The sequence below is a fragment of the Panthera onca genome, chromosome A2, assembly GCF_046562875.1.
Source record: "Panthera onca isolate mPanOnc1 chromosome A2, mPanOnc1 haplotype 2, whole genome shotgun sequence".
NCBI classification, from domain to species: Eukaryota; Metazoa; Chordata; class Mammalia; order Carnivora; family Felidae; genus Panthera; species Panthera onca.
Genome location: NC_138340.1, coordinates 141,006,074 through 141,028,970, shown reverse-complemented (window position 1 = coordinate 141,028,970; position 22,897 = coordinate 141,006,074). Strand labels below are relative to the sequence as shown.

Below are 22,897 nucleotides of genomic sequence, written 5' to 3'. Positions count from 1 at the left end.
TACTGTGAGAGACTTACCATCCTGCAGGGGTTTGGGAAAGTTTCTTGAAGAAGATAGCACACAGCTGGGCCCCTTGGGTTTGGAAGTATTCGTCAATGAACAGTGTACATGGTGGGTATGCCCTGAACAAAGACCAGATTCTCTGATCTTCTGAAAACTAGAGACTATATGCTTCATGTACAGCAATTGATTAGCACAAGCTCTCTAAAAAAAATCCTTTTGGGGCACCTGAGTGGCTCAGTTGGTTGAGCATATGACTTCAGCTCAGGTCATGATCTCGCGGTCCGTGAGTTCAAGCCCCGCATCGGGCTCTGTGCTGACAGCTCAGAGCCTACAGCCTGCTTCAGATTCTGTGTCTCCCTCTCTCTGCCCCTTCCCTGCTCATGCTCAGTGTCTCTCTGTCTCTCAATAATAAATAAACATTAAAAAATAATAATAATTTTTTTATAAAAAAATCCTTTTTATGAAGTCAGAATTACCTTAAATTGTGAGAAATTGAAAGCAAGTAACTGTAAAATAATAATATACAGCAAAAGTATAATTAAAACTACAAAAGTCTGCCAATCTGTTCTCCATTTCGTGCATACAAAACTACCATCTAGCTGAGGAAATGTAGGCATAAGTTTATATGTATCACAAAAAAAAACTATTTTGACTTGTGAAGAATTTTGCATAAGGTCAACTGTCACACAATAATAGTAAGCATCTATTGAATGCTTAGTATATGCCACATACTATTCTAGGCTCCCCACATATATCAATTCAACAACGTTATCAGAGAGATGCTACTGTTTCTTCATCTTTACAAATGAGAACACAGAGAGGTTAAGTCACTTCCTCAAGGCACACAGCTGGGACAGAACAGAGATGGGATTAGACCTCGGATAGCCTGGTCCTACTGTTGAGATCTACTCTACCATTTCCCTATGTTAGTTTGATACCATCTATATATATTTTCTCCTCCTCAGGGCTACATCATACAGTTTTCTGTCTACTCTAGGATCTCAACTAATATATATCTAATGTTTTAACTACCAATACTCATTTCTTGTTCTTTATTATCATATTATTGTAAAAGAGTTGTGATACATATAAATGGCTGGATAGATAGATATGGAAAGAATTCTTCAAATGCAAAAATGATGCTTCTTTCTTTTTATTGGAAAACTCATTCTAAATCATGTTTTTCAAAAATGGATTTGGATTTGTTTAGATCTACCGAAACAGTCGGTCTCTAATCCACCTGAGGCCAACTGTTGTGCATTAATGAGAAAAGAGCACAGGATTTGACCTCAAGACCACGAACAAAAGATTGCTTCAAACAAATTCTGGCACGTATCAACACAGTCCATACTTTTGATTAATTCTGTAAAATTGGCATTTTCCTTTATCCTTTTAGAAAGAAAGCTAAATGCAACAAGGAGAATAAGAAAAAAGAAACAATATGCATTAGCAAAAAATTAGCAAAATAATTAATTTTCCCCAAATTTAACAAGATGAAAAAGGTGAAAGAGGGGTCAAAAGCAGGAAAGTGCATTAGGGTTATGAGGAAGAATTAAGACAAGAATCTTGTGTTAGCAGAAAAGAGTCAAAGTACATACACATCTCCAGAGTGCATCTTGATGTGTGCATCAAGATCTCAGGTACAAAACTAGAATTAACATGACCACAAGCACACTAGAGATGAGAGCTTCGGTTATTCCAGTTTGGTTCTAATGAGCAGAAGAGAGTTAAAATGGAATCATACACATAAGCCATATTTGCAAGAAGAGAAGAAACATTTTGAATGGTAAGTAGACATATAGCTCTTGATGTCTATTGACTGGGAAGAAGTAAAGACTAGGACTATTCACTTATGAAAAGGCAAGAGCATAGGGAAAATGCCTACAAAACTGAAACATGGCTCTGGGACCACCCATCCTTCTCAAGTCATTGCTATAGGAAATTAATCTCAACTCATTTAAAGATAAGTGATCAAAATGAAGCCAGAAGAAAATCTTTTTTAGAAGATACCCCAAGAACAAAGGAAGAAAAGAATAAGAAAAGTAAAAGTAGATAAAGAGCACTCACCACAAAAATATTGGCATAAAGCGAATGAAAAATCTGACAAAATATATCCCCTTGAATACAAAACTCTGGCTGAAACAACTGCTTCTGTAAAGCAAATGCAAGACAAGATAGAAGAGATAGTAACAATAGGAGGTGGTGAAGTGTAATGAAAGGAACAGCTTTGAATCCAAATGACAGCCCCGCCTTAGTTTAAAGCTAGGTTCTCTTTTCTGCTTATTATGGATGTTTGATAAAAAATACAATTGCTGAGAAGTTTGTTTTGCTTGCTGTTTACTATGAGCATTGTGAGACCTTTCCTGATTGTAACCCACTGTAGAATGGGCTGTAAAACTTCCTAAATGTAGTCTGATATGTAATGGAATGAGTGATTGTATACAAACTAACCGGCATTTCTCGCTTCTGTAAACCTGCTTGCTTAGCACATTCCTCACCTACCCCCTTCCCCCTTTCTTCCTCTCGCCACAAGTAAAAACCTCCCCTGTGCTATTTGTCTCTGTCTATAAAAACGCTATACCAACCCTATTCGTGGCCTCTTGTGTCACCGGCGACGAGTGCACAGAGGACCAGGTTCGAACCTGCAATAAACGACCCTTGCCGCTTGGCTTTGACTTACGACTCTGGTGGTCTTTTGTGGGAGGTTTTGGAACTTCAGGCATTACAGTAAGAGAGAAAGGGAGATGGCAGAAAACATCAATATGAAGAATAACTTTTGGTCCTACAAACATTAAAAGGATACAATGATGTCAACTTCTCCCCATAAATTTGAAAAATTACATAAAATGAAACATTTCTAGAAAAGCACAAATGTCAAACAAACCTTACACAAGGAGAAAGTGAATATCTGGGTAAAATTAAATAAATTCAGGGGTGCCTGGCTCAGTCAGTTAAGCATCTGGCTCTTGATTTTGACTCAGGGTGTGATCTCACGGTTCATGAGGTCAAGACCCGAATAGGGCTTCACACTGACAGCCCAGAGCCTGTTTAGGATTCTCTCTCTCCTCTTCTCTCTCTCTCTCTCTCTCTCTCAAAATAAATAAATAGAAACAACAAAACATCGGGTGCCTGAGCATCTGAATTTGGCTCAAGTCATGAACTCACAGTTTGTGAGTCAAGTCCAGTGTCAGGCTTACTGCAGTCAGCGTGCAGAGCCTGCTTTGGATCATCTGTGCCCCTCTCTCTCTGCCCCTCCTCTGTTCATGCTCTCTCTTTCAAAAATAAATAAACATTAAAAAAAAATTTAAATAAATTCAAACCATAGTTGAAAGCTTTTCACAAAAATAATCACCACGTATGCATGACTTTATTAATAAATTCTACCAAACATGTAAGAAACAACACCAACCTTATACACACTCAGAATATAGACAAGTAGGAAAACCCTTCCAATTCATTTTTTGAGGCCAAAAGTATCTTAATATTAAAAACTGGCATTAAAAAGAAAAAAACAAACCACTCAGTGTTTCAGGAAAATAAGTTCAAACTCTGAAACAAAATATTAACACATCAAATCCAGGCAAATGAAAAGAGTATAATCTATTAGGACAAAATTGAGGTTATTCTAGGAATGCAAGTAATATTTTAACATGGCCAATTTAACATGGACATGAAAAATTAATGTAATTCACCACATTAACAGAACATAGTAGAGTGTATTATTGCCTCAACTCTTCCTTCACCTCTTTGTATCCATGCCCTTGGTCATTTAAATTTGCATTTCCTTCCACTACATTAGTTAGGAATGCATTTCCTTTCTTTTTAACTTTGAGCTCAAAGTGATTTTTCTGGCCAATGAAATGTTAGTAGTGATGGGATGGGAGGGGCAGAGACTTGAAATGGTTCAAGTGAGTGGACTTGATATCTAGTATCTGCCATCAACATTAGAAGAACATGCTCAGACTAGACCCCTGGTCCCAGGATGAGTCTGACAAACATATGAGCAGAGCTGTTCCAGCTGACCTGGAGACCTGTAACAATAAATGATTGCTGTTTAAGGCGTTGAGTTTCAGGATGGTTTATTGGCAGCATTGTTATGGCAATAGTTAGCCAAAATAGAAATGAATGCTGCCAGTATATATAGCATTGTTTTAGAACCAGATAGTGGAAAGTGAGAAAAATGTTATGAGTCTTGAAAAATGACAAAGTTATTAATACAGGACACTAAAAAAAAAAATGATGACCTATGTTACATAATGGCAAAATTGTTGCCTAGTATAACATGCAAGATGAAAACTGTACCTAATGAGGGGTGCCTGTATAGCTCAGTTTGGTTAAGCGTCTGACTCCTGATTTCCGCTCTGGTCATGATCTCATGGTTCGTGAGTTTGAGGGTTCATGAGTTTGAACCCCACATCTGGTTCTGCACTGACAGTGTGGAACCTGCTTGGGATTCTCTCTCTGCCCCTCCCCCACTTGTGTGTGTGCATGTCCACATGCTGTCTCTCTCTCTTTCTCCCTCTCTCTCTCAAAAGAAACTTTTTTTTTAAGTGTACCAAATTAACGTGTAGTCTTGGGAAAGATGTTTTTCAGGAAGGATGTTCAAAGCTTCAGCTTATCCCTTTTCCTTGTACAAAAAAGACACTACGAAGCAAAGATAAATTCAGAAAAGAACTGGCCAGTGTACAAGCAGACTTTAAAAGGTATATAAAGAGCCCAGAATTTACTATGCTGAAAAATAAAACTGTCTTTCATCTATACCTGTTCAGAGAGTAGATTTTCAAATTGTGATGGGGCTGGGGGAGATTAAATCAAGACCGTGGCCATTTGATTAAGCTTGGTAGTAAAAACCAAATCAAAGATGAAGTATTCATGCCCTTTGTTAAAAGCTATGAAAAACTTAAGGTGGTACCTAGTAGACCCTTCCACCTGAATAAAAAGACTTCTAGAAAGCTGAAGGATGTGGGCCCATAGAAATCTGATAGACCCAAAATACCTATAATTAAGCCTAAAGAAAGCAAGAAATGTCTTTAAAAGAACTGTAGGGGCAGCATTTGACAAAAGGAGTTGAGTGAAATCAAATGCAAAGGTAATCAACAACCTTCTAAATAGATCTCTATTAGCAAAAGTGTCACTAGCCTGGGATAAAGGGACTGATGCTGTTGGAGATTTTTAAAAACTTAGTCCTCAACTTTCCAGAGGCAGTATACAGGCCAATAAAACTGCTCACCTGCTCCCCCGCAAAGCATATTCTCTAATGCCTTTCCTCAGAAACCAGGAAGGATAATGGCAAAGGAATGACTTCCTAGAGCATAGAGGCAAGAGCCAAAAAAGACACTTGATGGACAGCCACTCTCAGATAGCAATGTAGGTTGGTCAAGTAACATTTTCTACCTCCAAGTAAGAGAAGATGGTAGCATTTTCCCAGTGGAATTTCAGAATCGCCTTGGACTAGAGATTGCTGTATACCTCCCTTCTCCCATTATCTGAGAGCACTTACTATGATTATCCAGTCCATGGTTCAAGGCTACCTGCAAATGAGATGATAATTTGACTTTTTGTTTGTTTGTTTATAGGGCTCTAGATCAAGAGGAGTAGCATCTTGATCTGATCTTAAGCCTCTTGCTATGTATTGTGAGCTTCTGGGGATCCTGGATGGGCATAAATGTATTCTGCATGGAAAGGGTTGTAAATAATTGTGGCCAAGAAGAGAAATGTGGAAGATCTGTTTACTGACCCCTCCCACTATCCATGTTCTTTGTTATGAAATTTTGAAGTTCCTCTCACTGGTGGCAGAAAGCATTTCCCTCCTTTTGACCCAGAACTAAGCCAAGTCAGTTACTTTGGCCAGTGAGATATTGACAGACCTGATACAAGTTATTGTTGTTTTAAATCACTGAGTTTTGGGGTGATTTGCAATTTTATGGTGACAATGGCTTTCCAATACACAGACTAAAGAAGAAAAATAATATGATCATTCCAGTAAATGAAAATAAAGCATTTGATTTAATGCAACATCAATTCATGATAAAATTTTAAAATCTCAGAAGCTAAAAATAGAAGAGATTTTCCTTATTTTGATAAAGGATCCGCATTAAAAGAAGAGAACTATAGCAAATATCATGCTCAATGGCAAAACGTTGAAAACTTTCTAAGATCAGAAATGAGAAAGGCATATCTTTCCTTCCCATTTCTATTCAAATTGTACTGGAGGAAAAAAATATAAAAATTGGAGAGGAAAAAAATAAAACTTACTTTCATGCATGTGCACACACACATACACACACACACACACACACACTGTTAGCAGAAAATGCCAAAGAATATGCAAATATATATATATATATATATTATATATATGTATGTATGTATATATATATACATATATACATACATATATATGTATGTATATATATACATATATACATACATATATATATACATATATACATACATATGTATATATACATATATACATACATATATATACATATATACATACATATATATGTACATATATACATACATATATATGTATATATATATAGTATTTCTCTGTAACATCCACAAACAAAATATATTATTTGTGCAATAAAAAAATAAAAAATAAGACAACTTCAAGATTTATTCATTTAGCAAATACTATGTATTGTTAGATATTTATCATCAACAAAAATGCTCGTTGAAAGAAAAGCCCTTGTACAAGAACTATGATACTTCTTGGGTTGTGGTTTCTTTAACCACTAGAATTTATTCAGTGAATGCTTGAACTAACTGTAAAGCTATTGTTTCCTTTAGTTGGGTTTGGATTTTTAAATGATTAGTCCAGGGGTGCCTGGGTGGCTCAGTCAGTTAAGCCTCTGGCTCTTGAGTTCAGCTCAGGTCATGATATTATGGTTTGTGGGATCCAGCCCACTACTGGCTCTGACCTGACAGTGCGGAGCCTGCTTAGGTCTCTCTCTCTCCCTCTCTCTCTGCCCCTCTCCTGTTCATGCAGGTACACAGGTGCACACACGCTCTCAAAGTAAATACATGTTAAATAAATAAATAAATAAATAAATAAATAAATAAATAAATATATAGTCCAGACCTCTTTCAGGTAGACGGCTCTCTTGGGCATGAAAATCTGGTAGAAATCATGAAGATGTTCACCCAATTTCCTTGCCTATAGTTACTTTAAATTGTTTTGAATTGTTCCATATTTACTATTTTCAGCCTTCAAAGATCAACACCCGGTTGGGATTGAAGACAGCGAGGTAGGAGGATCCTGAACTCAGTTCCTCCATGGAACGTACTGAATCTGAAGCTACAGGTGCAGCGGCGGGCTGAGCGGCTCCTGGGCATCCCACAGTCAGAGAAGGCTTACGCAGAAGCAGGTAGGAGAGGCTGGGACACAGCCTCGCCATAAACCCCACCCACGGTGGCGCCGGGACCCACAGTCTGGAGGGCACCCAGATCCCAGAGCTTCTCCCTCAGGACCCCAACAGTGTGAACCCACATCAGGCACCCCCAGACTTTTAAGTCGCGCACCTGAGAGAGGAGCCCTCAAAGCACCCAGCTTTGAAACCCAGGGCGACTTGCCTCCACCAGAAGCCCAGGGCTCTAAGGACCTGAGAGGTGGCTGGTGTGCGGGGACTCTCCTGCCCTGCCACTGGGCCTGGGGTTCGGGTGGGAGAGGCTCCTGCGCTTGTCTTGGAGGGTCTGCCTGAAGGGCAGGCATTGGACCAACACTGGGGGGCCTGCTAGGGTATTCTCTGAGGATGGAGACTGGCAGGTGCCATCTTTTCGTCCTTTGTTTTCTTCTTTCCTGGCGGGCGCGTTCTCTACTCTTGCTCTCCGCGTCCCTACAGCCGGCTCTTGTCTCCCAGACAGGAGCTTATATACACGTGTCTGGAGCCCGGATATTTGCAGCTGCACCACAAGGGACCCCTGTAGATCACTAGCGCTGGTGGCCAGTGGGGCTTAAGCTTGCAGCCCCCACTGACTGTCTGTATTTGCATATTTTAAAAGCTACTTACTGCCTGAGGGTCTGGCTTCCAATCAGCCTGAATCCAGGTGCTGACTGAGATCATCCCCTTCAGGTCCCTGGTGTTAGCACACCCTCAACCACTGGGAGCCATTAAAGACAAAACTGGCCGCTGGGACAGTCACTGAGGTTGGAGGGACAGCCAAGAGGTAGGCCAATGTTGAACGGTGAGGTTTATCTCCCGCTGCAGGCCACTCCTTCAAGACTGGGAGAGGTGGCGGTTTTACCTAATGCATGGAAACCAGCCCAGAGAGTGAGCAAAATAAAGAAACGGGAATAGGTTCCAAACAAAAGAATACAATAAAACCTCAGAAAAGTCAACACCATTTTCAGTCTTGTCATAAAAGGCCTTGACAAGTTGAATGTATGCATTTGTTCTTCTTTCTTCAATACAATTGTTGTATCTTGGTTTTGCTGGTTAAAAAAAAAAAAAAAGCCTCTGGACACCTGGGTGGCTCAGTCCGTTAAGCACCTGACTTTTTATTTTGGCTCAGGTCACGCGTGACCTCAGGATGATGAGATCGAGCCTCTGGTCAGCTCCATGCTGGGTGTGAAGCCTGTTTGAGATTCTCTCCCTCTCCCTCTCCCTCTGCCCCTCCCCTGCTCACTCTCACGCTCTCTCTTTCAAAATCAAACAAATAAAAAACAAAAACAAAAACAAAACCACCTCTTTTTCTATGTCTTCAAGTATTGTTGGGTCAGTGTACGTTCTGATAAGCCTTAGACGTGCTGTTAAAGACAGGGATGAGGTGAGCAGGGAATCAGATATTGAAGCAGAGGGAGAAAGAGAGAATGAACAATTCTAGTTTACTGTTCACCTGCTTTTCAGGACTTACGATCGTAAAGCTAATTTGTGTACCTCAGGACCCACAAAATGGAGGCTGCCCCAGCGGCCCAGCCCATGCCACAAACCTGCACCTGAGTCAGCCTGCAGGTGGAGAAAATGCCTCACTGTCAAGGAAGCCTAACATACACCAAGCACAATCCTCCAACTCGGTTTTAGCTAGCTTATCTGGCCCTAGAAAATAGGGTCTGCTCGCCCTATAAGGAAATCCCTGTCCTCCTAGTCAATCATGCCATTTTTAAAGTTGCCTTTTCTAAAACTCTATAAAACTTGCCCTCGCCCAAAATCCCTTGGGAAAAGAGCGCCACAGATTGTTAGACCCTGCAATCCCCAGTCCATGGATTTTTTTTACCTCGGATAAAAGACATCACACTGTTTACTTAAATTGTTTCACTTTGCCAATATTCATTTCGACAATAACAAGCGAGGCTATCCTTTTACTTCCTCTATTCTGTACTAGTGCCTAGAATGCAAGAAGTCCTCAAAGACAGACAATATATCTTTTTCTTAGTTACTACCTTGTACAGCATTTAATCAGATGCGCATATACTTAATATTTAGATTTCTACCCACCTATCATTCCTTCATTATTTTCACTCTTCTGTTTTTCGTTTTTTTTATTAAGACCCAATCTTTAGATTCTTGTGTTTAATAGATTGTGATAAGAAAGAACTGAATGCCCACCTCCAACATTAGTACCTCTTTTCCTTCAACTATTGCCTTTTAAGAGGGCTTTCGGATATAGAATATTGTGCCTTCCATTACAAAGAAAATGGAATTTGATGGTCTTTAAAAGTGTTCTGGCATGAGCTAGGCCCAAACATTAGTGGTCCCCTGCTTTTAGCTTCTTATCCACATCTTCAAGTTGACCAGACTCACTTCTGAACACAAACAATGTGCATTTGTGGTCATAACATGCAGGGTTTGTTGAAAGGGTAGGCCCGATCAGGAAACGGAGTTTGACGGTTATGCACATTTGGAGGCAGAAACAGTACTTGCCTGTCTGTGGTTTGTTTTTGGTTTTAGTTTGTGTTTTTTATTTCCGTTTCAAAAGAGGCTGACCACTCTTAAAAGGCAGCAGAGATGAAACCGTGTCTATTCTGATGATTAGCACCGTATTCAAACTTCTAGAATACACATATGTAAATCAATGCAGTTCTCACTAATTACACAAAAATGGGAATAGGGGGAACAAATGGCTTTCTGAACGTCATGTTAGGCCAAATTATCTGATTTTAGCGGTATCTGTATAGCTAAAGAGCTCCCCTTTCTATTCCCTGTCCTCAGAAAGAAACCCAGAGCTTTTAAAGGCCAAGAAAAAAAAAATTACAGGGCATTCAGAGGGGGCAGCAGAGACTGTATGTTTCCAATTATCTTTCTCATTATGAAGGACTGTTCCTTTCATATTATTTTGCATCAGCTTTTAGGGTGCTGAGTTGAAAAGCAGTTTCACCTTGCTCTGGGAAAATAAGAATCTGAATCCCCAGTTGGAGAAAAGGAAATGTGTACCAGCCATCATTATTGAAGCGCACCTCGAGTTTCGGATCTGACTAAAAATGTGAATAGCAGGAAAACACAAAAGAGTCTATTCTTTGTACCCATCTGAAACCAGGAAGTGATGAATCCCACTGGAGCGGGCCTGTTTCTACTTGGTTCCAAACCCAGTTTTCAGATGAAAGCGCCTTGGAGAGGTAAAGCCTTGCTTTGTTGAGCAAATGGTCGGCTTACCTCCAATGCTCTAACCAGCAGGCCTTGTTCTTTCTATTCTGTCCTGAACCAGTTTCAAGAGCAAAAGGATGTTTGTTGTTTCAGGACTGGATGTTATGAAGGACCTTTGGAAACCAAATAGTCCTTCTTTGGACTATCCACAGAATAGCACATGCTCTTGCATACCAATGTTTCTAGATCTCAGCTGGCTTTCACAGATAATTTAAAGTTGCATATGTCCTAAAATAGTTGAGTATGTTTATCTCTTGCTATAACACATTTTAAAGAAGGAAAGTAACTAACTTAACATTTTTAAAAACCTAAAAATTATGAGAAAAAAATAAAATAAAATTGAAACTAGGACTCTAGATATAAAAAGAAATAATAAGTCTCCTTTTTTTCTCTATTTGGAAATGAAGAAAAAGAAAAAGATCAAGTTGGATGGGAAGGAAGGAGGGTGGAAATACGAGATAGACACAGAATCCAGATAATGGTGATGAGGGTTTGGGGTGATAGTGGGGTTCAGAGCTGACAGCCAAGAAAGAATTCTTGAAGACGTCTTTGGTGTAAAAAGGTGATTTTATTAAAGCACCAGGACAGGACCTGTGGGCAGGAAGAGCCACACTGGGGTTGTGAAGAGTGACTGGTTATATACCTTCAGGTTGGGAGGGGGTTAAGGACAGTATCAGTGTCTAAGGAGTTTTGAAAGCAAGGTTTCCAAGACCTTGAGGGGCTAGCTGTTGTTAGGAAAATGTCATCTACTAATGTTTAGTAAAACCTCAGTCATGAAACTTCAGATGTAAATCAGGGGGCCATATACTTGGAGTATAATTGCCAACATATACTTGGGGGGTAAAGATAAAGGAGATTTGCAAAGGAATTTTTATGTGTTTAAGGAGACTCACAGGATTCTGAGGGGTCAGGATAATGTTAATCCAAGATTCCCTTTTGCCCCTAGCAAAGTGTCATCATCGAGGCAGCAGAGCTCCTAGAGGGAGGTCACTCTGCCTGTTTCAAGGACTTATCAAGAGGCTGTAGGAAGTAGGGGATTTAATTTTTCATTTGCCTTTGTTTCCCACATCACCATGACAAGCACTTAAACAAACCCTCTTACTTCGTGATGGGGGTGATATTAGGGCTCCAGGAAACAGTCTATAGGTTTCTGGAGATTAGGCTGTGGATAAGATTGCCTTTTTCTTGTAGTTTACTAAGTTATCCATAAACTGAAGGAGACTCCTGTCCTGCATGACTGTGATCTCTATCAGTCAACCATTTGTTTTTCTTTCCTTTGTTCTTGTACAGCCAGGAGTGTCCAGAAAATATCACACATATCCCACCTGGTTATGTGTGTGTGTGTGTGTGTGTGTGTGTGTGTGTGTGTGTGTGTATGGTGTGGGGGGGGGGGGGGGGGTGTGGAGAGGTGTTTTGTTAGCTTGTACTTTACCCCTAGCTTGTCTTATCCTCCCTCATCAATGGGGTTGTACCTGATTGAGGAAGAAAAAAATTTTATCTGCCTTTCAAAGTTCTTCTAGCTGGCCTAAGAATCAAATTAACATGAAACAGAAAAATAAGAGAAAATCAAATGAAGTTTAATAACAGGTGTACCTCCTGTATACATGGACGAGACCCTGGAGAACTGAATAACTCCCCAAAATGGCCCAAGATATCACCTTAAATACAGTCTCCAGCTAAGGGCAAAATGTTGGGGATAGGGAGTCAGTTGCGGGAGGTTACCAGGAAAAGGACAATAAACAAGGGCAAGGTTGTTACCAGATTTAAGCCCATGCCTTCTCCATTGATAACAGTTTCTAGAGATTTAAGAGTTTCCCCATCTTTCTGGTACTGAGGGAGACACTCTTACAAATGGAGATTTCCTATACATGTAAATCTCTCATTAAAAGAACGGTAACTTCTACTCAATTTTCAGAGCTTCTCTTGTGTCTGCAATTTCTTAAAAATAACCAGTCTAGGGCGCCTGGGTGGCTCAGTCGGTTAAGCGGCCGACTTCGGCTCAGGTCATGATCTCACGGTCAGTGAGTTCAAGCCCCGCATCAGGCTCTGTGCTGACAGCTCAGAGCCTGGAGCCTGTTTCAGATTCTGTGTCTCCCTCTCTCTGACCCTCCCCCGTTCATGCTCTGTCTCTCTCTGTCTCAAAAATAAAAATAAACGTTAAAAAAAAAATTAAAAAAAAAAAATAACCAGTCTAAAGGTTGCCTATCTGGCTTAGTTGGAAGAGTATGTGACTCTTCATCTTAGGGTTGTGAGTTCAAGTCCCACATTGGGTGCAGAGATTACTTAAAAATAAATAAATCAATCAAACTTAAAAAAAATTACCAACTTAAAATACACCAAAAAGGCACATCTTGGGGTGGTAATATTTGCTCCCCTATAACCTATATGAAAGAAGTAAACATTGAAATGCAATAAAAAATATGAAACATTTCTACATTATTCCTCTTTACCTCCCTCCTGCATATCACAATGATATTATCATTTCTTGTGAATAAAAGTAATGTAATTAGGACAAGATGACTGGGAAATGAGGCCCAAGAGTTTTCCAAAGCCTATCATCATAAAACAGAATATACAAATTAACTAAATTTCTATGTAACATGACTTAAAAAGCAATTTTATGTACATATTTTTTCCTTCTAAACTCTAATATCTTCAGCTGTTTAATTCACTACTGCATTGACAAGGACTTTGACCAAAAATTAGTCAGTCTCCTGGGTCCTCCCTCCACCCCCACCTCTCACTTTGGGCTGCTGAGCTCAGTTTTAGCAAGGAATCCTGCTAAACAAGTTTATCAAGAATCCCCACCCTTGATGTCTATTCAAAATCCTTTTCCCTCTACCCTTGATGTCTAATCAAGTTCCTCTTTCTTCTCACCCTAGGCACCTAACAAAGTTCCACTTAGTAATTTTCCATCCACTCTCTCACTTTACCCATTGGCTGTACAGCCACATTTGTCCCAATTATATTCAAAGTTGAATCTCTCTCCTGTATTGCAATAGTCTGAACCCACTATTGCAATAGTCTTGAATAAAATCTTCCATGCCATTTTTAACAAGTGTACAGTGCAATATTTTTCTTTAAGAGTATCTGACCCAGGATAGTGATGTGGTTAACGTTGGGGTTCTGCCATAATCTGATTAGGTTCAGATCCAGTGCAGCATTTGCAATGGACATGATATTTACCTTGCAAAGTTCTAATTTTCTTACCCATAAAATAGGAATAATAAATCTACATCATATAGTTGTTGACAGGGCCAACCAAGAGGATCCTTGTCCCTGTGTTTGTTCCAGAGTTGGTTTTGTTTCTTTAGAAAAGAAATAGATCAAGGATCATTAACCTTCTCCTTTAATATCCTGATACAACTTGACAGGCCAGACTATCTTTAGATGGTATTAGACATCATTAGGCTTTCCTAATATCCAGTGCTTTTCCCCGGGAAGAGAAGGATAAATTGATGAGGGAGCATAAGGCAAGCTGAGGGCAAAGCACAAACTAGCATACCTATCCCCCCAGATAGGATATGTGTGACACTCCTCATGCACTCCTAGCTGCCCAGGAACAAAGGAAAGGACAGAAACAAATGGTTAAACTGATAGAGTCTCCATCAGTTTACAAATATCTTAGTAATAATACAAAAATGGGCAATCTTATCAATAGCCTAATCTCCAGGATCTCACTACTCTTAAGGATAATGCTTTGCTAGAGGGAAAAGCAACCTTAGCTTGACAATAGCTAAAGCTCCAGTAACCTGTGAGTCTTCTTTAGCATATGGAAATTCCTTTAAGAAATTTCCTCTTGATTTTACCTCCCCCAACTCCACAGTATATAACCAGTCACTCTTCACAACCCCAGTGCAGCTCTTTCTACCCATGGCCCCATCCCCATTCTTTAATAAAATCACATTTTTTCACCAAAGATGTCTTCAAGAATTATTTCTTGGCCATCAGCTCCAAAACCCCACCACCACTCCAAACCCCATCATAAACTGGTAGAGTTTATAGCCAGAGGACCAAACACATCAGCTGCTTTGTGCTATTACTCTAACATGTGATGTTGAATTGAAAGTCACCAATGGCTCAAACCACTCCAGCAGTAACAAGTCCTCAATCTTTCTTTCCAGAAACTTCTTTAAATTTAACATTATGATATCTTATATATTTCTTAATCATATCTTCACTGTATTCATACACTTAATAAATAATAAATTCAAATCACATCTCATTCTGTTTTCAGTGGAGTGGACTAAGGGAAGGGAGAGAAGCTGGATGACTTCCAGGATAAGTAGGATGTCTGGAAGAATGAAGGGGTGAGATACAACCTGAAAATATATAAATGGGGAAGGCAGATGAGGACCAGAGAGAAAAAAGTAATGTTGGGTATTATTTTAGGCTTAACCTACAAGCTCAATACTTGGCATGATTTTCCACTTCTTCCACCAAGAAGCCTTCTGGGCCAGACTCTTCAGAATTGGATAAAAACAGTTAAAACATCAATTCCAACTCAAGACAGAAGAAAGGGGGCAAGAAATTCTTAACTGACTGGTACTTGGTATTCTCTTCTCCCTCTGTGGGTCTGCCAATGGCTTAAAACTTCCTCTCTCCTGGGTACTTTCATGGTTCACTGGAACTCCCCTCACCTGTTGACCAAGATGCCCTTAATGACCCTCTCAGCTTGACTTTAACTTTAGACACTTTCTTTCTGACTATAGGCCCTTGACTTCCCTTTACTCAGAGGATTTACTCTAGAAAATTGACAAGTGTAAATTCTTTTTCTATGCCTTTGAGATGTAAATCTTCTCCCAGAAATGTAAACATCTAGAAAGATAGTTTCCGTATCTCCAAGTCTGTGTGAGAAAGTGGAAGCCCAATTTATAAGCACTGATTGGCAAACACAAATGGCCTAATCACACTAACAGACCTCCCCCTTAATGTGTTCCAGTACTCCTCCCCTACCTTACATCAGAGCTTCTAAACTCTCCTGCCTTTTGTTTCAATGGAATTGACCCCCATTGCAATAGGTTGAATAGAGTCTTCCTTACCATTTTTAACAAGCATCCAGTGAAATTTTTCTTTCATATTGGGAATATCTCAGTTGGAGTTTCTTAGGCCAGAATGAATGAATCTCTATTATCAAATCTTATGGTTTTTATCAGCCCTTAGGAATCCCAGGAATACAGATTTGCTGATTTAAAGGTAATGTTAGGTGGGATATGGATTCTCCAGTGCCAGGTGTTAGTTCTGAAATAGGTCTGGAGTGGCTTGTCCTGATACCGTATTGTGGCAGCATTGGCACTCTCTCCCTCAAAAGGTCCAGCTGAGGACTTTCACATTTGGAATTTGGGGCCATCTACCTCTGCCTTACAACACCTTAACTTTTATAGAGCCTCTAGCTTTGTGAGGGCTGATAGAGCAGTACTGAGGCTGTTCCTTTAAATTGGTTACATAATCAGGCTAGTCCTAGTGAAGAGGCTGACAATGAAATGAACATTCATTTTTTTTTTTCCAAACTAATATTCATGCTCTAGAAAATACTAACTGAGTGGTTCTGTACTCACCCCACTGGGCAGAATCTTCCCTTCACTATGAGCTCAGGTAGACCAACTTGGATTGCAGGGAGCCAGTTTAGGACTGTATGTATGCAATCAGAAAAAAATTCTCAAATAGTAGTCAAATGAATCCAAGCCAGAGTCCTTCACACAGAACTAAGGAGCAAGGACAGAATACCGGTGGAAATGCCTAGTCCAAAGGGCGGGAGAAAGTGAGGCCATAAGTTAAAGACCGTGTTTAAAGTCTAAAACCCAGTATGAAATAGTGAAAGCAGTAGTAGCTGAGCACAAAGGAGAAGAGAAAGAAAAATAACAAGGAATATTCACCTTTAGGACTACTACATGTTTACAGAGGGCTAAGTATGCATCTATGATAAATAAAACCACTATGTGTTAAGTTTCCAATGTTCACCTATAACTATTTCTGTAATTAATGAAAGAAACAGAAGAAAGAGGAAGCCAACTAGTAGTTGTTATTATATTGCACTGTGTCTGCAAATAAATTTGTGTTGCAGAATAGAGGTCAAGATGGAGCTTATACATTCTAATTATAGGCCAACTTTATACTTCATAATCTAAAAAAAAAACCCAAATAACTGCCTGTTGCGGCATCCAAATATCATACCAGATGAAAAGGAAAATCCTTTGTTTGGTAGGTTTTTCAAAGATGTTCTCTCAGCATATATACCTATGGATTTTTGTTTTGTTTTGTTTTGTTTTAAGTAGTTAAGGTAACCAAGTAACTACATCCACGGGGCAATCTAGTGTTAAAATCAACAACTTTAACACATGTCTAGAGTTGAAAACAATATTTGTCAGACCTAAATTGGTTCATTTTAACTACCATCTTTTTGAATTGGGACCATTTGAACAACTATGTTCAATTGAAAAGAGCCTTTGAAATAGCCTAAGTAGTGTTGTTTAAACTGTCACTTAACTGTTTCATAAAATGTTATTTTCTGTCCAAAAGAAAACCCCTGAAACTACCCTACAACCCAGCAATAGCACTACTAGGAATTTATCCAAAGGATACAGGAGCGCTGATTCATAGGGGCACATGTACCCCAATGTTTTTAGCAGTGCTTTCAACAGTAGCCAAATTATGGAGAGAACCTAAATGTCCATCAACTGATGAATGGGTAAAGGAGATGTGGTATATACATACAGTGGAAAACTACTTGGCAATGGGAAAGAATGAAATCCTGCCATTTGTAGCAACGTGGATGGAGCTGGAGGGCATTTTGCTAAGTGAAATAAGTCAGTCAGAGAAAGACAGATATCATATGTTTTCACTCATATGTGGAACTTGAGAAACTTAACAGAAGACCCTGAGGGAAGGGAAGGGGAAAAAATAGTTTCGAACAGAGAGGGAGGCAAAACATAAGAGATTCTTAAATACAGAGAACAAACTGAGGGTTGATGGGGGGGAGAGGGGGAGAGTGGCAGAGGGGAAAATGGATGATGGGCATTGAGGAGGGCACTTGTTGGGATGAGCACTGGGTGTTGTATGTAAGTGATGAATCGTGGGAATCTATCCCTGAAACCAAGAGCACACTATATACACTGTATGTTAGCCAACTTGACTATAAATTATATTTAAAAAAAAATAATACAGTTTTTAAAATATAGCCAGCTACAAGTTTTATCACAAAAAAAGGAAGAAAGAAAGAAAACCCCTGCCCCTGATTTTGAAACACTTGTTTATACCCCATAATTCATTCATTTTTACCTGGATAATTTTAAAGATTTTATTTTTTTCTAAATGTTTATTTATTTTGAGAGAGAGGGCACACATGTGTGAGGGAGAGAGGGAGAGAGAGAGAGGGAGAGAGAGAATCCCAAACAGACTCTGGCTGTCAGCATGGAGCTCTATTCCGGGCTTGATCTCACGAACCTTGATATCATGACCTGAGCCCAAATCAAGAGTCCGATGCTTAACCACCTGAGCCATCCAGGCGCCCCTACCTAGATGATTTTAGAAGATAAAAGCTCTTTTTCCGAAACTTACCAAATTCCTCAAGTTTCTTTCTAACATATATATACATTCTTTGTTCTCAATTTGATAGTCAACCAAATACATATTTCAAAAATTCACTTAAAAAGTTATTTGCAGATAAAAGTGCTTGAAACTGCAATGTTGTATCTTCTATATTATATCATTTAGAATTAAGAGAATTTTTCAAAATTTAACCCTGTGAATGTTAGCACAATTTAGTAAGTTTTAAAAAGCAATAGGTTAAAGAGATTTTTCATGTCATGCAGATACATTCTAATTTTTATCTAATTTTTATCTACCGTATTTGTTGGTTTTTTTATTTGTTGCTCTATTTATTTGTTGTTCCTATTTTTGTTTTCCATTTCTTTTTCTGCCTTTTGTGGATTTAACTGAGCGTTTTATATCATTTGGGTTTTTTTTCACCTTTCTTACATATCAGTCATACTTTCTTTCTTTTTTTTCTTACTTTTTAGTGGTTGCCCTAGAGTTCACAGTATACATTTATAGTTAATCAGAGTCCATTTTCAAGTACCACTATACCACTTCACAGATAGTGTGAATACTTTATAATATTAAAATAATCCTAATTTCTCCCTCTCATTAGTTGTATCATTGCTGTCATTCATTCCTCTTATATATAAGCATACATAAAGCATACATATATATAACATACACATAGCATACATAATTGAATACATCATTGCTATTATTATTTTGAACAAACTCTTATTTGTTAGCAATAAGAATAATAAAAGCTTTATGGGGCACCTGGGTGGCTCAGTTGGTTAAGCGTCTGACTTTGGCTCAGGTCATGATCTCATGGTTTGTGAGATCAGGCCCCATGTCGGGCTCTGTGCTGACAGCTCAGAGCCTGGAGCCTGCTTCAGATTCTGTGTCTCTCCATCTCTCAGCCCCTCCCCTGCTCATGCTCTGTGTCTGTCTCTCAATAATAAATAAAAATGTTAAAAATTTTTTAAAAAAAGAAGAAGAAAAGCTTTTTTTCCCTTACTCCTTCTTTAATGCTCTTCCTTTCTTCAGAACCAAGTTTTTGACCTATATAATGTTACCTTTCTCTAAATATCTTCTTTTAAGATTTCTTGCAAGGCAAGTTTGCTGGCAACAAACTCCCTCCATTTTTGTTTGTCTAAGAAAGTCTTTATTTTTCCTTCACTTTCAAAGGATAATTACACAGGGTACAGAATTCTAGGTTGGTGGGGTTTTTTTCTCTCAATATTTTAATATTTCAATACATTCTCTTCTTATTTGCATGGTTTCAGAGGAAAGTTTGATATAATTCTCATCTTGGTTCCTCTGTAAGTAAGGTATTTTTTTCTCCCTGTAACTTCTTTAAAGATTTTTTTCCTTACCTTTGATTTTCTGTAGTTTGAATATAATATTCCTAACTTGATTATTGCTATTATTATTTTATTATTATTATTATTATAATTACTATTATTACATTTATTGTTTGATGTTCTCTGAGATTACTGGATCTGTGGTTTGATGTCTGATACTAATATGAGTAAATCCATCATTGTTTCAAATATTTCATCTGTTTCTTTCCCTCCTTCTCCTTGTGTTCTCATCACATGAACATTATAACTTTGTAGTTGTCCCACAGCCCTTTATGTCTTTACAGTTTTTGATTTCTTTTACTTTCAGTTTTTAAGATTCCTACAACGATATCCTTGAGCTCAGAGATTCTCTTCTCAGCCACATCCGGTCTATTCATAAGCCCATCAAAGTCATTCTTCATTTCTCTGACAGTGTGTTTTGTTTTGTTTTGTTTTTTTAAATCTCTAGCAGTTCTTTTTGGTTCTTTCTCAAGATTTCCATCTCTTTACTTATAGTGCCATCTGTTCTTGCATGCTGTCTACTCTATCCATTAAAGCCCTTGGCATATTAATCATAGTTGTTTTAAATTCCCATACTCCCTTTACATTCCCATCCCATCTAGAGAGTTGTTTCCATCCCAACATCTCTGTCATGACTGGTTCTGATGCTTGCTCTCTCTCTCCAAATTGTATTTCTTGCCATTTGATATGCCTTGTCATTTTTTTCTTGATAACTGGACGTGATACACTAAATAAAAGGAACTACTATAAATAGTCCTTTTGTATTATGGTGGTAAACTATGGGGGGAGGGGAGGTATATTATAGTCCGATGATTAGATCTCAATCTTTTAGCGAGCCTATACTTCTGGACTATAAACTTCAAAAGTATTTTTCAGCATTTTTTTTCTTCCCCTTTAGGTAGGAGACGATGACTAGAGTAGGCTGGAATGGGTATTTCCCTTCCGCCAGATTGGTTAGTCTCTGATAACACCCCAGGAAGATGCCTCTGGTTAACTAGTTTTCCTGAGGACAGGCCTTGTTAAGCAAAATGAGTCTCAGTTAAGAAGACTGAGCTGTGACCCCTTGTATTCACGTGACTGTCTCTCCAATTTGGGGATTTGCCCTGTGTCCTCACTTCTCTTAAGAATTCAAGAGTTGATTTTTCAGCCTGTTCGGTTTTTTTACTTGTTAAGACAGAGTGGCAATTTCCAATCTCTTTACACACAAAAACCTCAATTGTCATTTAATTTGTTAAAGGTATTTTTTTGCATGCAAATAATTTTATTTTATGTAGTCAGATGTATCAATTTATTTATGGCCTCTCGGTTTTGAAAATAGTTTGAAAGCCTTTTCTAATACTGAGGTTAGGGAATAATCTACCTATGTTCTCTTCTATTATTTGTATGGTTATCTATCTGTCTATCTATCTTTATCCCTGTTCCATTTATTCTTGTGTATAGTATGGTTAGATTATATAGGAATTTATTCTTATGTAAGCATAAGGTCTAAAATCTAATTTTGTTTTTCTCCATATTGTTACCCAGTTGTCTCAGTACCATTTACTACAAAGTCCATCTTTCCTACAGTAATTTGAGATGCCACTTTTATCTTATACTAATTCCCATATGTAGTGTGTCTGTTTTGGGATTTATTTTTCCAGTTCTATTCCTTTAGTCTTTTTGTCTATTCAAGAGCCAGCACTGGGCTGATTTAATTATGGTGACTTTGTGGTGTGTTTTAATGTCTGGTAGAGCTAGTCCATCTCATGGTTTTACCTTTACAGTGTTTTTATGGCTACTCCTGAATTTTTTTAATATAAACTTTCAAATCAATTTGTCTAACTCCATTAAATATTTGCTGGTATTTTTATTAAATTGAATTAAAATTATAACTTAAGGAAAAACTGACAACTTTATCATGGTGAGTCATCCTTCCAAGAACAGGGGATTTTTTTTTCTTCATTTGCTCAAGTCTTCTTCTGTGCCTTTTTTAGAGTTCACTCATATATACAAAACCGTGTAAGTGCATATTCATTTAACAAGTCAAAGACAACAACTAACTTGTCCATATGTCCAATCCAGATTCCTCTTGGGTATATCCACCCCCCCCCCACCCCCCGCCTCCAGGGCCCAATAGAAATCCATGAATGGCTTCAAGACCATAATGAAGCCCTTAAAATTGTATATAAAACTTGTGTGTGTGTGTTTTAAATGAAATTTTTTTATCCTGTTTTCTCTGACAGATCATTATCATTTTCCTCTGCATTCTTACTCAAGTATAAACTTTCTAGAGAGTGAGATTTCCACAATAGCAATATTATGTGTTTACAAAGAAAGAAACAAATACACAACATGACATTTTTGTTGTTAGTGCTCTCATGTCCAATGACCCAGGCAACAAATAGTTTCTCTTCATTCAAAATGGAGCCAAGCAATCTGAGAGAAAAGGCTATAAAAATGATCCTTATACTAAACAAACCAAAAAACAAAAAACAAAACAAAAAAACCCCTGCAGACTTATTTGGGACAAAGTACTAAAATCAAGTAGAGAACCATAAGAGTCACTTGCAACCTTAAATTCAACAAAGGGTTCAATAAGGAAGAGATCATAGAAAGAAGACTGTCTGCAGAGATGCCTTAAACTTAGCCCTTCCATCTGGAAAGAGAAGAGATTCCAGATAACATGATGTGAGCTATAAAAACATGGCTATGTTATTTCTTACTCCCACCATTTCCCACATTCAGGATTTTCATTTCCCAACAGTGATAACAGAGCTGAAGGTATGGAATGGAGGGTGAAGGAAAATGTTTCTTCTTCTTTCTTTAATGGAGCAATCGTCTTCATTAGATTAAATTTTCCGAATGTGGTGACACATTGAGTTGGTAGGATCCCCACCAGCTGACACCCTATTATTCTTCCCAGATTTATAGTCTGTATCTTCTCTCTCTTTCTTCTTTTATTTTTTTTTCTTTTGTATCTTTTTCCCTTCTAGGCTTATGCCCACATCTTTCTCAAGTATGAGGAATGTTGTTTATCTCCAGTAAAGGTTTTTAGCTTTACTATCTTCCAGGTTTTTTTAGATCAGTGGTTCTTAATCAGTGGTTCTTAGAATTGCCTGGAGCACTTTTTAACAACTAATGATAATCTAGGCCTACCTCCAGGGATGCTGGTTCCTTGATCTGTGTGAGGCCCAGCCATTGCAATAATTCAGAATTCTCCCCAGGGAACCAAATATGAAGCCAGAGTTAATAATAGTGACCAAGAGTTAAGATCCATCCACAAACTACTTCTGTGGAAAAACCAGTAGGTTACCTTCTCATAAGGCATGAAGACTCTCTCTCAGCCTGTATCTTTCCTCAGTTAAACTTGTAATTACTTTTTCCCCCTTACTCTGTGCTTCTATTTGGCAGTCATAGAATTTTAGA

General features: G+C 38.4%; 1 long non-coding RNA gene across 1 annotated transcript in view; it reads left to right on the top strand.

Annotated features, from left to right (window-relative positions):
* LOC132679463 (uncharacterized) overlaps window positions 1–7,374 on the top strand; it is a 477,892-nt gene extending 470,518 nt beyond the window's left edge. Inside the window, exon 6 of the long non-coding RNA XR_009610166.3 lies at window positions 7,219–7,374. This is a non-coding gene — a long non-coding RNA (uncharacterized LOC132679463). The remainder of the gene's footprint in view (window positions 1–7,218) is intronic.
* The last annotated feature ends 15,523 nt before the right edge of the window (window positions 7,375–22,897 follow it).